At 37.2% G+C, this 14,782-nt stretch overlaps 1 protein-coding gene across 4 annotated transcripts in view; it reads left to right on the top strand.

Annotated features, from left to right (window-relative positions):
* LOC128886390 (fasciclin-1) overlaps positions 1-14,782 on the top strand; it is a 441,990-nt gene that overhangs the window by 381,115 nt on the left and 46,093 nt on the right. The window lies entirely within an intron of this gene.

Genomic DNA, 14,782 nt, shown 5'->3' on the forward strand with positions numbered 1-14,782 from the left:
ATTACCTAACCAGCGGAATATTTGCGAAACATGCGCGTTTCTTATATCTTTCATTTCGTTCGAGGCAAGAAAGACGCAATATTCGAAACAATGCACAGTTTCAGTTACACGAATCTTCCATTTTCAAATGAATTCTATATCATATCTGCTGCATACTTTGACTATCGAATATTTCAGTTCTCTCTCTGTCTCGCTATCATGCAAATTATTTTTTCATTACGAGACTTAAATTCCTTTCCTTTCAAAAGTATCCTGAAACGGTTTCCTCCATTTTTCTTTAATTACACGAGATTAATTTTACAGTTCGATGGAACCAATCTATTTTTATCATTTAATTGCCTCGTCTAAGGAAAACCCCATTTTTTACCAATAAAGTTACGCATCCCCTTTACATAGAACGACGAAAGAGTATAAACGGCAGCAATTTACGAAACAGCGGACGCTTCATTTGAAAGTTGTCCTGTAGCAATGGAAATTAATTCCGAAACGAACAGTCCGTGTTCGGGCACGACCGCATCCGTTATTCGCATAAATATTTCGCTGCTCGAACGAGGTCCTCCGTTGCAATTAACGATCGCAACTGCGTCAGTGTAAGAAGTATTCGTACAGCAACCGATTTAAAATAAAATCAATAAGAAAAGAAATAAGAGGTTAACATTAAAAATAATAAACCTTAATTTACGAAAATTCTACTCTAAAAATATGTAGGAATGCTGGTTAATTGCTTCTTTCCTGAAAATTTATTAATAAATTAAATATATGAAGTTTTATTTTGAATTGGTTCCTGTACGAATACTTATTACTAGACTGCGGATCTGTATGCAAAATAAAATTTTTGCGAACGTGCCTATAAAAACTGAACCTAATTAGTAATTTACTTTATTCTCCAAATATTATAACATCAATTGCAAATATGCAAATTGTAGTTTCTTGCACATTCAAATTTCTTATAAATGCATAAATATCCGCAGTCTACTTATTACACTGACTATATCTAATACAAAAACTATCCAGATCTACCTAACGGCGTCAAGAAACAAAGAAAAGCAACAATAAATACTCTAGAACCCCAGAAGTCACCGACATCGATATCTACAAGCAATCCATATTCTATATCCAGTGCTATAAAAGAACATTTTAAATAGTACCTACACCAATACGAACCAAACAATTTAAATCTATATAAACTTCAGACATAATTACCATAAAGAAATATTCTAAATGCTTGTATTCGAGTGATTTCCTACCGACACAGAGCTCCACTGAGCACAAAGGATAGAATTATCTTCGCAGAAATGCCATAAAAATTCCCGAGCGTACATCGAGCGAACTCAAAATAACCAACGCGAGTATACTTAACGGGAACCTAATAAAACTACCACAAATACTCATACTCGGCTGACATCGTCGCAATACGGAGCTCCGTTGAGCGTAAAGGATTGAATCGCATCTAAAGGAATCTCATAAAAATGGCCGAGCGTATATCGAATGAAGCTAGACTAAACAAAGAGCCTGCACACTCGAATGAAAAGCAAAAGAACGGAATAAGGGGGAGGGGGGCAGAGAAAAATTGTGCGTGAGAGAAGATAGAGAAGCATTTTCGACATGATGAAGCGGCAAGCCTTATTGCTCGCCGCGGAAAAGGCTGGTTTAAAAGCCCCGGGGAAAAAATCTCATTTCGATGCAGCCGTTCATTCTGCGGCGGTTAGTCGCTTTCTCGATATACCGAAAAAAGTTCCTTTGCCAATCCTGCTGGACCCCGTGCTCGCGTATTCCTTTCCTCTTGATCCTTTTTCACCCCCCACGCGCCCGGGCAAGGCGTATCGGTACGTTCGTCGCGAGCCAAAGCAATTTATTGGGCAAATTTTACAAATGAACTGTTCAGCTCTCCCATCCCCCACGGCTACATTTTGTCAGCTTTTTAGTGGAATATTTATTTAATAAGCACTGGATGAGATCAATGAAACGCTGGAAGCTTTCAGAAGGAAACGCTTCGAGGAAAGAGCGCAGGCATAATTGAGGCATGGTGAACATTTTTAGAGATCCAAAGGGGAACCGGTGAGATAAAATTGAACGGTATTCAATACTCTTGATTTCTGCGTTTTTCTACTATTTGTTTTATGTCTATTGTTTGGCTAATTGTGCGGTCTTTTTAAATTAAATGCCACACTTTTTTGGGGGCCTCGTCGACGTGAGTTATGGTAAAACTGGTACTCGATTAAGATATCGTGTATTTATAGTATATTTATGAATTAGGAATATGTATCAGTCACATACATTATCCTTTGAATCAGTCTTTTGTATATTTTAAAAATATATTTTAGTGAATAATTACAGTGTAAAGTATTTTTTAATTATTAAAAAAACTCCAATCTCTTGAAAACTATTAAAGAGTATACAATTCAATTTTTCTCTTTTGTTCGTTAGAAAAGAATAAGAAAAAACACGAGACCTTATTCTATGCATCGCAACAGTGTAAAATGGAACCTAACAAACAATAAATCACCACGACCTCCAAATACATCCTCTCGATAAAATAATACTTAAAGAGGACAGCATGAAGTTACGACGGAGCCAAGAATGATTTACAAACGTGAGAATGTCCTGCTAGACATTAGTACCATAGAGTAGACCGGCGAAGCCTTCGTTACAATTCTCCAAAAAACCTTTCTCGACGAATTAGAACTTCCCCGCGGGAAAGGAAATCGATTTTCGAACCGGCTACTTGGAAACTTTCGAAAACACCGCTTTTTCGATTGATTTCTAGCTTAGAACGATTGTGCTAGATAGCGATGATGAGAATGTTGACAATCCGACTATTTTTTTCCAACATGTACATTTTTTTTTGGTGATTTGGAAACAGCGCTCGAATGAATTCTTAGCTATTGCCTGAGGAATGCACCGTCGTTTCTTGCAAGGAAGATTTACGACGATGACGTATCACGAACGATCCTAAATACAAACGATTCTCGATCTTCCTGCTTCGCTGAAAGAGACTTCTCTCACACGATAATATTCTCCTTTTTACTCACACGCTTTGTACATGTGCCTTTTATCGATGCAACACCCGGACTCGTGCGCGATTTTGACAACTTTTTATCTAGAGTACAACATTCTACAGCGAAACACAATTTCTTTTTTTACAATAAACCTTTAATCTATCCGATTAGACAATTGTACTGTAATCACGTATCGTAGCAGCAGTAATTGACCCTTCGAATAATCTCTTAGTCGATACCAGACTGCTCGGATCTCTAATTCATTCGTCTGACTAATCGTAACTTCTTCCACTTGCCTGACTATATACGAGCCCTATTCTACTTGTCCGACTAGATGTATATCCCCTCTACTTGTCTGGCTGGATCGATCTTGTACATGACACTGCCTGGTCAGACACGTGGATTAAACGGGAATAAAGCAGAGAAAATTACAATTTTTCTCTCAACGTGCAAAACCCAAAAAATAAGAAATAGAAACTCGAAGAGCTTCGAGTTAGAGAGCCAAGCAAACGTACCAAAATGGATCGACCACGGTATGAAAATCTTCCTTGTAAACCGCCAGTGTCTAGCGAAAGTACGCACTGCACGTTGCACACCTAGCCTCTGACTGTTAGCTCCCTTGAATGTCGCATGTTGTCAAGGACGAGAGCACCGGTACACGATGCTGGTCGACGAATCACGGTACAACCTTCGTCGACACGTCAGTCATTAATAGAGAAAGCATATAGCCCTCGTGACATTCACAAAGAAAAAAGAGAAGAAAAAACAAACAAACGGCATAGCCACGATATCTCATGAGACATGAATCAGTGCATTCGATCATGAACGCTGTTGCCATTCATCCCCCTTTTTTGAATCATCTCTCATCACGCCTAATCTATCGCTAAATAGACTACGATAAGATACTTATATTACCATAAACGTACGTTTAATCCGTAGTCTAACTCTGTGTTCTCCGAAGGTTCCGTCGTCGAGGGCCACCGTTTTTGGCCTCTGGATCGTTACACGTGCGTGGGGTGCACGGATCCCGATGAAATTTGAGTATGTTGCGGTCCACATGGAATTAGGAGGGGGGTGGGGGGGGGGGCTGGGTTAAGTCATCGCTTTGTTAGTTTAGATTTTGTTTGGAAAGTACAGCACGTTGAAATTCATGAGTTGAGGCAAAAACGGGGTAATAAACGAGACGAATAAATTTTTATCTTCGAAACTGATAATGGTATAGGGTTCTTTATTTAATTTTTTTTCGAGATAGATAACTTTTATTTTCTAAAGGAAGCTTCAAAACATCAAGTTTGTAGCTACAGACTCTTACTTTGCACAGTAAGAATTTATTTATAATTCTCATGTTTCCAAGTTAATTAATGCTTCAAAAAAAGTACCTTCCAAAAGATTGATCTTTTTTTTAGGTATTTGAAAGGAAAACAAAAAACAAAAGGGAAGAACCCCGTACGATTAGCCTCCCTTAAATAAAAATTCATACGTCCAACCCTGGTGTCCCAAAAACCTCAAACTTCGATGCTCCATACTTTCTAAACAAATTCGAAATCACCGAATCGATTACTTAAACCGGCCCTAGTTCAACCTGAAATACAACACAGCTCAATTCATCATCCGTAGCCCCTTTCGTACGGTGATCGATTCTTGGAAAGACCCGTCTTGGATCACGATCGTAACAGGACGTCGCGGATCGATCGACGCTGCGATCGCGGAGAAAACTCTCTTCGAATTCTCTGGAAATTCTTTCGCAGGGGGTCCTCGTTCGTTTTCGTTCCCACGAACGTAAACGACAGGCGACTGACATGACGATCGAGAAACGAGAAATTTTCGTCGCGATTTCCCGCGAAAAGCCAACTCTCGTGGAGTCTTTCTCCCGTTGCAGTTCGCTCGCTTAAACCTCGCGGAGATTGTGGATCTAAACGATTCATGAGGGAAAAGAAGATGGGGGGCGTCGATGTGTGCACGCCTAGGGACCAAAAATTGTGCAAGCAACGATGATATCGACAAGATTGATCGCCGCGTCGTTCGACCGATCTCGTTCGCGACGTTACGACGTGATCCTCGAAAGTACTCATATTTTATATGCGATAAGACTGTTTACAGGGATCTTTCGTCGAGGTAATAAACCTCCGACGGCAAGAGTAAGAATAAAATGTGATAGAACAATAATACAAGGACAGTGTCTTGCGGCCGTTAGACGGATATTAACATGCAAACCGATGTTTTTAATGTTTTATTCAAGTCGAACGTTTTTAATGGTTTATTCCGAGGGCATTCGAGTGTCGAGCACAGAGGTTATAGGTCGACTAACCTGGAATGCACATTCTTGAATTAATTATCCGATATGTCGACAAGAGTGTATTTATTGGACATTAGAGCAAAGGCAGAAAATGTTTACTTGATTTTGTGGAGTCTTAATATTATTTCTATATTGTCTTCACTTTAATTTTAAAGTGTATTATTTTTCGCTTCTGAAGATCGATATTATATTATTTTTTTTTCCTAAGAATTTCTCAAAGAACACAGTTACAAATGTGCCAGGAGACTTTTCTCATTAACATTCGATTAACATTTAATAATAGAAAAAGTAATAGCTGTATGTCACAGTGAATCATAGCGAATCAAGCAGAAAGTGAAAACCATAAACTCAACGTCTTCAAATTTGATACATGAAACGAGTTTTATTAAAAATTCTATTCAATACTGCAGTTTTTTGTAGTTAGCAATATTAAATGTTTGATGCTTGCCAATATTGAATATTTTACATCCATCGATATTAAATGTTTTATATTTGCCATAGCTAGGAGCGGAATGGTAAAATTGTTATTTGACGGCCTGTGAATCTGGCAAATAATTAGATTTTAGGAATATGACTCGTAACTATTATTCGATTAATGATTAAAGAGAGCTCTTGTGGTTGGATCGAAATCTAATGGCTGTTAACGGTCGCTATTCAAGAAATACCCCCAGCACTGTAGAATTTTTTAATATTTATACTAGCGACAAAATAGAGCCAATTTAATTGCTTTATATAGGTCTACCGGAAAGTTCTGTCCGATCCGGTTACAAGTTTTTAACAAGTATGCGCATATTCGTTAAAAACAATATACAAATTGCAATCATGCCGAGAAGATGTCATAAATAATTATAAAAACTATATTCTTCATTAAAATTTATTCAAGGTATCAGAAATTTATTATTTTGTGTTATTCGAAAAACGGACAAAACTTTCCGGTAAACTTAATATAACCACCGACTTTGTATTTGGCTACAGTAGGTGTAGAAAGTATTCGTACACTGATCAATTTCCAAAAAAATGTGTAAAACTATAATTTATTAACTTATTTTTTATAAACAATGACATTCTACATATTCTCGGAAATCTCTAGAATCGATAGATTACAGAAAAAAAAATAGCTATTTATGTAAGTTGCCAAATTAATAAGAAAAAAACAATTAATCGATGGAAATGTTGAAGCAATAAGTATTCTGACAACTGTTTAAAAGTACTTTCCTGGAAATTTGATGTTTTCTAATTCGTACGGAGCAATAAACTATTGTGGTTACGTTACAAACTCTACTGTAAATGGTTCGTCATAAGAATCGTACAAATATTAGGTTGTCCCAAAACTCGTTTCGTCCATTTCATTAATAAGTAATACATACACAATATTTTATGTCTAATGCTACATTATTGAATTGTGTACGATTCATTTTGCTCCATTACTGTTGCAACATTACCATCTAAGAAATTAGGTTGTCTATTTATATAAACATTGCTACACAAAATAACTGAATGCGAGTCACGGAAGAAACTTTTGGGACAACCTAATACTTATTGCTTCTATTCTTTTACCTACTTTTCGCATTTTTTTGTTAATTTCACAAATTATATTAACTAATACATGTTGTTTGGACTATATTTACCTTAGAGACGTCCGAGAATATGTAAAATATCATTGGTTATAAAAGAAGATGTTAAGAAATTACAATTTCACACAAAAGTTTTTTGAAAAATTGATCGGTGTACGAATACATTCTACACTCGCTGTATATCCTCTTAATATCACGCTCACGCGCTTACGTCCTCGCGCAGAGGGGCGTGGCGCACCAGCACCCCATCAATGGTGGGAGAAGTGTCCTTGAACGGCCAACTGATTCTCTTCCGACCACATTTCCGTGACTAGACCGCGTAATCAATTGAATCGCGTCGATTATTATCGCCATAACGATTTCCATCGGCACGGGTAGCTGGAAATCGAGCGTTTAATTACGCGCCGATATTAAATTACTATCGTCCACGTGTCCCGAATCTATTACACCTATATTAACGCACGGTGTTCTGCAGTCGACTGGCACAAAAGAACGGAAGCAATTACACCGTAATCTCCCCCGATCACTATCTTTCCAGTGTCCTCCCCTTTTTTTCGTATAACTGTGTCGCGAGCACTGGCACGCTCGGAAGCCAACGAACGGATTCGATTAAAATTTCAATTATCGACGATAATTCAAAAGGTTTTCCCCGTTTGATTTGCCTCGCGCAAGGTCGAAACCGAATTTCTTTGTTGAAAATAACGTGGATCCAATCCTACGTACACGTTTCTCGGTGTTTTTCTTTTTTGGACCACCTTTGACAAGTCTTGAGACGAGGTTCGACGGTGGCTTGGATTCTCGAGAACCAGGAAATCATATTTAATAATAAGTATGATTGAAGAGTCATGTCATAAAAACGGCGACTTTCGAACACTGTCCCCGACGAATTTTCTGTTCGACGTTATTTTGTACTTGTTTATTGTACTTGTAGATTCCAGCTTGTCTGCTAGTGTAAATAAGCCGCAAGCTCCTGAGGTACAATGTCCTTTAAATCAGACGCCAAGTGGTGCGAGCACAAATCTGGAATTTCAAACATTACAGAGGATGTTTGGCAGAAGTGTCTGAGACTTTACGAGCGAGTTTCACAATTCCAAGTAACACGAGCTTCTTCTTCTGTATTAATTAAAAGCTTAAAAGTCTAAAAATTATTGAAATACTCCTCCTAGAAAGTATTCGTACATCGATCAATTTCCACAAAAACTATGTAAAACTGTAATTTATTAACTTATTTTTTATAAACAATGACATTCTACATATTCCCGGAAATCTCTAGACTAGATAGATTACAACAAAAATAGCTATTTATGTAAGTTGCGAAATGAACAAGAAATAAACAATTAATCGATAGAAATATTGAAGTAATAAATATTCGCACGGCTGTTTAACTCTTGAAACTTCGTTAAAAAAAAAAGAAATTTACATTAATTTATAAGTATATAATACTTCTTTCGTGGGATTTTCTTTCGATTTTATAATTATTGCAACTCTTCTAAGCATTAAATTAACTAAATTATTAGTTATTCGAAGTTTTTCAAAAGTACTTTACTGGAAATTTGATGTTTTCTCATTCGTACGGAGCAATAAACTAATGTGTTTACATTACAAACTCTACTCTAAATGATTCGTCATAAGAATCGTACAAATACTTATTGCTTCCTTACTTTTACCCACTTTTCGCATTTTTTTGTCAATTTCACAAATTATATTGACTAGTAAATGTTGTTTGGACTATATCTATGTATGTTAGAGATTTCCGAGAATATGTAAAATATTATTGATTATAAAGAAAGGAGTTAATAAACTACAATTTCACACAAAAGTTTTTTGGGAAATTGATCGGTGCACGAATACATTCTACACCCACTGTATGAAGATATAGACCGAGCCTTTATACCAGGGGTTACTGATAATCAGTGATCCTCAATCTGTTTTTTTCTAAAAATTGAAACTACTATTAACTATTCTGTAACACTATTTTGGTTATTTAATATATTCTTGTGTGTGCATAATAATAAAAATACTACAGTCTTTTCTATTATCTTTTAAGACCAAATATATAAGATTTTACATTGCAAGGAAATTTAGAAGTATTCAAACAATCTTGCATTCTAAATATTAAATTTTGAAAAAGATTACTTATTTAAATAATTATATAGTAATCATAGTTATCATAGGAATCCGAACTCCGATGATAAATAATTCCACAAAATCCTGTTTAGTTTAATTCAAAACGATCTATTCGATCTATCAACATCTATTCAATCTATCGACACGCGTCCAAAGTCTCTGACACTGTCCTCCACTCTCGGTGTAGTTAACGCAACCTTGTATTCCTCGAAGAATCGAGGAATCTAGTTTCCACGAATCCCATACCACTTGGTGTCTCAACACAGTTCCTCTTTTCGACACTCTGTCCTCTCTCGACTTGAATAGTCCCTCGTCCAGGGTCGAAGGACCTCGAATCGGTCGTAGCGTTTGACAGAAGGGTTACACAAGCTAGACGAATAGAATTCCCCCCCGCGAAAGAGAGAGAGAGAGAGAGAGAGAGAGAGAGTAGACAAAGTGAAAATCCACGCGCGATAAAGAAATCCCTTGTTCGTCTCGGGACCACTTGATTTGCCGAAACGAATTTTCTATCAATTGTGTACATGTGTTTATTACTCTTATATTGACTCAATGATGTTATTCTGTGGTGCTTTGCATGTCTCTATTGGACTCTGCATGTCGTATAGGGCATCGTAAGTACTTAATTAAATGAACTCATCAGAGACTATCGAATACACACGACACTCCGCAAACCTACGAATATGTAACGCGTTTGCTGCGTTGCGACAGTCGAATGGGCGATTCTAGATCGACCGTTATTAGTCGTGTATCAAGCTTCTGTTGGTTTCTCTAGAAAACGTGCAGAAGGTAGCTAACGTGTAAGCACAGTCGGGGGCGATCGTATTTATTCTCTTTTATCGGCATTAATTAACACAAAAACACGCGCCTGGATTCTGTATCCGACTCGAAGTATCCGAGGTGATTAGAATAATTAGACACTTCGAACCCAAGGGCATGAGAAGTTTGTTCGCGGAATTAATTTTTCCTAAACCGACTGTACTTACTTAATTTGACTTCTTAGATTAATCTCCTAGATGTAACTGCGATTAAAGATCGTCTACGAGACAAACTAGGGAAGGACGTTTCGTTCTACACGGACAGAGCAGAGCACCAGTCGAGCCAAAAAGAATGTTAACTTAATAGCGGGGGTCGCGAGGAAGTATAAAATATTATCAAAAACGCTCACTGATCTCAAACATTGCGAGAATGAATCATCCCTTTCGGAAGAATTATTTGAAGCAAGAGAGGCAACGAACGACATTCCATTTTAATATTAGAACGACACGCGAGACTTGGAGGAAAATGTTGCACTTTCTCCAATGAAATTCGATCAGTCTACTTTAATCCCAACGTACAGCTGAGTCAATGGAAAAGCAATTAGAAATACCTGCCTCGACACTTTCCGCGTCTCGGTATTTCTGATTAAAGTCTTTTTGGCTTTATTAACAAAACAGCCTGTGACAGTTCCGACAGAACGAGAGTCCTTCTGACGATTGGAAACGTTTCCAATTCGAAGAGTCAGTTTCTTTTTTACTTTCCAACATTCACTTTCCAAATTCCCCTCGCCTCCATTCCTGTTTTACTTTTCAATCAAGGCTCGATGTTGTTTGCAAGAGGTCCTCTCGTTAATTTATTCCTCAGTGTAGTCACCCTTAGAAGTAGACCAGTATCGTTATTATCCTGTCGCTTACAAATTGTTGATTTCACGTTATTTCATTTTTCGATTATCCCTTGCCGAGCGAACAAGCCGTTGGCTCTCCTTTGTTATTCCCTTTGCCCCTGTGTCAATATTGTTTCACTGTAACGCCACCAACAACCGGTTAATCTTCCCCTTCGCCGCTTCCTGTCGGCCCAAGTCTCGAGGAAACTCGCGAAAAGGAGATTAGCGAGACGAGGACGACGGAAAATGTACAGGCTAGCCAAACGAATCGTTCCATGCGTGGAGAAAACCCGCAGTGTTGGAGAAAAGCCGTAGGTAGGGTGATTCTGTCCGTAAAAATGCAGCGAAAAGGTGGAATACAGTTTTCTCCTGCGAGGCTTCGTTCTCGAGAATATCAGATTTGAAGCTGTTCGGGACACGCGCGCATTTTACTGCTGTTTAGATCTAAGGAATCTACAAGGATTCATTATGTATGTTTAAGACGCGGGAAAGTGATCATTTATAGATAGAAACATTATATTATATATATTGGTGGTTTTATTATATTATATACAAGGTGGTCCACGCAATTGTTTCAAGTCATAACTCCGTTATTATTGCATTTACGAAAAAATGCCACAGGAGAAAGATAAATGGCTCGAAGAGCACTACATCTGTAGGCCTTTGAATTTCTTTTAGATGCAGCAGTGCATATGTAATTAACAATTGCATCATTTCTTTAAATAGAAATGCATATTTTTTTTTACACAAATTGATTCTTTTATTCATTCTACGTAAACAATGATTAGGATACCATGGAAAAAAAATTATTAGATCTCGAGATATTTTCAAAAAATGTCTTTATTGAAGAAGATGCTCAAACGCTTCTCCATTACATTCTAAACATTTCTGATAACTTTTTTTTATTGTTTGCATAACTGCGTTTAAATTACCTGCATCACACAACACAAAAGTGTCGTACATATCTTGTTTCTCATTGTTAGTAAAATACATTTTCTTGTATTTAGTGAAATACAGTTACACTTTTTCAAATTCTTAGTTTTCGTACTCGAGTTACGATACGTGAATTGCTACTGAATAATTAAATGCTTACTCGTACAAATCAGTTTCTGTTATGATAACAATGTCGAAAGGGTGTTTACCTTTACAAGCGCGATTAGATACTTTATTTGGGCATCGTTTGAGCATCTTCTTCAATAAAGACATTTGTTGAAAATATCTCGAGAACTAATAATTTGTTTGCCATAGTACCCTAATCATTTTTTACCTAGAATGAACAGACGAATCGATCTATGTAAAAAAAATATATATTTCTATTTAAAGAAATGATGCAATTGTTAATTGCATATGCACTGCTGCATCCAAACAAAATTTAAAGACCTACAGATGCAGTGCTCTTCAAACCATTTATCTTTTTCCTTTGGCATTTTTTCGTAAATGCAATAATAACGGAGTTATGACTTGAAACAATTGCGTGGACCACCCTGTATATTTGTGGTTAATTATGCATAATATGTTTGCAAACCCGATGGTGAAAGAGATGTCACGTGTCAAACACGCTCAGCACGTCTGTATTCAAAGTAGATCTTCTCGGAAACGGAGCTTCGAGAAAGAAATATGCATTCCACGTTTTCGATTCATTTTTGCAGATAGAATTTACCTGCTGCATAGTTGTATCGCTGAGGGCACCCTGTAGGTAATGTTTACACTCGAAAATGGGCAAGTAACGCAATGCACGATGTGATTTGTTGCGTAGAAGAACAGAAGGGGATTCCTCGTTAGAAGAATGTAGTTTGAACCGATCTGTAAAGCAACTCTCGCAGTTTGTTCTTAATATAAAATATTGTCAGTTTATTATGCCTCGTTAAAATTCGGTTTCATCCATCGTGACGATAACAAAGTATTTAACAAGATGTAAACATTTGAATTCCGAATGTTTCGAGCAGCCTGTACAAGGAAAGAAAAGGGAGATGCAAGACAAAAATGGCAGAGAGATATAGCTTGACATTTAGAAAAGATCCTTTGAGGGCGTGTGGCCTAATAAGGCCTATGGTTCCCACCATAGGAAACTTTTATAAGTCATGAAGCTATACAGAAACTCCTCGATAAAAGTCATAGAATCAGGGCTGCTTGTAGACTTTTATGTAGTATGATACATCAAGCAACCAACAAGAATTTCAATTAAAAATTGTAATTTTTCATTATCGCATCCACCTCGATTTCGCGTACCTTATCGAAACCTTTATCGAGGTAAAAAGCAGAACTTTTAAAGAGGAGATTCTGCAGCCTCGCCAGCCACGCGTTCTGCCTCCATTTTCGTTTCTTATTTTCTCCGTTCTCAGTCGTTAATCCGGCCGACGAGCGCCAAGGGACGAGGTGTGAAAATCGGGCAGCTAATCACCAGATCGTTAATTACCCCCCGGGCTATCTTTAATCCGATCGAGCAGCATTCGATACCCCGTTTGATGCGCGTTTCCTCTCGACTTTTCCTCTAAAGCAAGGTTCTGGTTTGTGAAGCGATACAATCGGTCGTTTCCAAAATCACGTATGAATTTTGGAAACAAGTTATCGCTAGAAATTCTAATCTGCGTAGCCCTCATTTATTAATATTTAGTAGTGGAATCACAAAGCCATCAGTTTGAAGTATTTTGGAAGGACGATACTTTAATAATGACTCAACTGACTCAATGTTTGACAATTTGGCCATCCTTCAACCCTTAATTTCAAAGAGATCATAGTCTACAGGGTGTCTACGTATAAGTTCAGACATACGCAAAGTGTGAATTCTACAACAAATTTCTCAAAAAACAAAAACAACAAATTTCTACAAAAAATTACTCTTAGACATTTTCTTTGTGTCGCATTATTCTCGAATATTTTCACTTTAACTATTTTTTCTGTCTTTTTGACTTGACACTCTTTAAACTGCCATAACTCCACCAAATTACAGTGCAAACTTAAAACTAGGCTCTAAGTCAGGCTCTGCACACGGCTGGGAGAGGCTTGAGGTGTTAAAACATCGTTTTTTTTCCTAATTGGGGAGGCTCGGGAGTGTCACTAAAAAATACATCAAACCCGATGTCAAGTTAATTTTAAAGTGACAAGCCGATTTTTATTGAAAAATATCGATTTTCACCTAAAAACCCACGCTCTTCTGGATTTAAACGTCATTTTCTCCCTAAAATACCACCATACAATTTTTGTTTTTAAATACTGAGACAAACTGAGAAAAAATATTAAAAGTGAAAATTCTAGAGAGTAAGACGACACAAAGATAAATGTCTACGAGTAATTTTTTGTTAGAAATTTGTTGTAGAATTGATACCCTGCGTATGTCCGAACTTATACGCAGACACCCTGTGTATAATAAACGTGTATTTTCTAATCAAATTGAGTGTAGTAAAATTTTTAATTATATTCTTTTGATAAACTGTAACCTTTTTCATCTCCTCGAACATTCCACTGCAATTTCAATAGTTTTAATTGCAAGATCTTGAATAAAAAGAGCAATCCTTCGCCCGATCAAACCAGAACTCCGCTTTAACTCCGACAACGTCAGCGTAGCTCGGATCGACTGGTAATTAGCGAGCCTTTGATGTACCGAGACGCTCTGACTTACTAGTTAGACCGTCGTGTCGATGAGTAACGTCTCATTGGCACGATGACTCGCGTGCGCGTGCTTTCGTTTGCTCGCGTTGTCATCATGGATTGTGCAGGGTCGTTCGCGCGACTGGAACAGGTCCGTGACTCTTTTACCATCGAATACGAAAAAAATCGCTGTTGCAAATCGGACATAGCAAACATTAGCATCGTCAAACGATACGAGCTCTTTTATGCATAACTCTACCCTTGACATTTTTGCCATACTAGCCTTTGTAAGTCATCCTCGTTAAAAGCAAAAATATTCGATCGTGCGTTCGTTCGATGAATTTTAAAATTAATATTCTGCTAGGAACAGAATTTTATTATAAATTTTTTATCAGGTTTTTTTTACACAAAATTTTTCTCTTTCATTCATATCGTCCAATTAAACATGTATAATATAACATTGAAAGCTGAACAATAACGACGCGAAACAACGATTATTATTTCAATTCTCGAATAACAAAAATCGCCCGTGTTGAATAATTTCTTTTTCTTTTTTTCT

This window comes from Hylaeus anthracinus, unplaced genomic scaffold (assembly GCF_026225885.1).
Source record: "Hylaeus anthracinus isolate JK02 unplaced genomic scaffold, UHH_iyHylAnth1.0_haploid 11982, whole genome shotgun sequence".
Taxonomy (NCBI): Eukaryota; Metazoa; Arthropoda; class Insecta; order Hymenoptera; family Colletidae; genus Hylaeus; species Hylaeus anthracinus.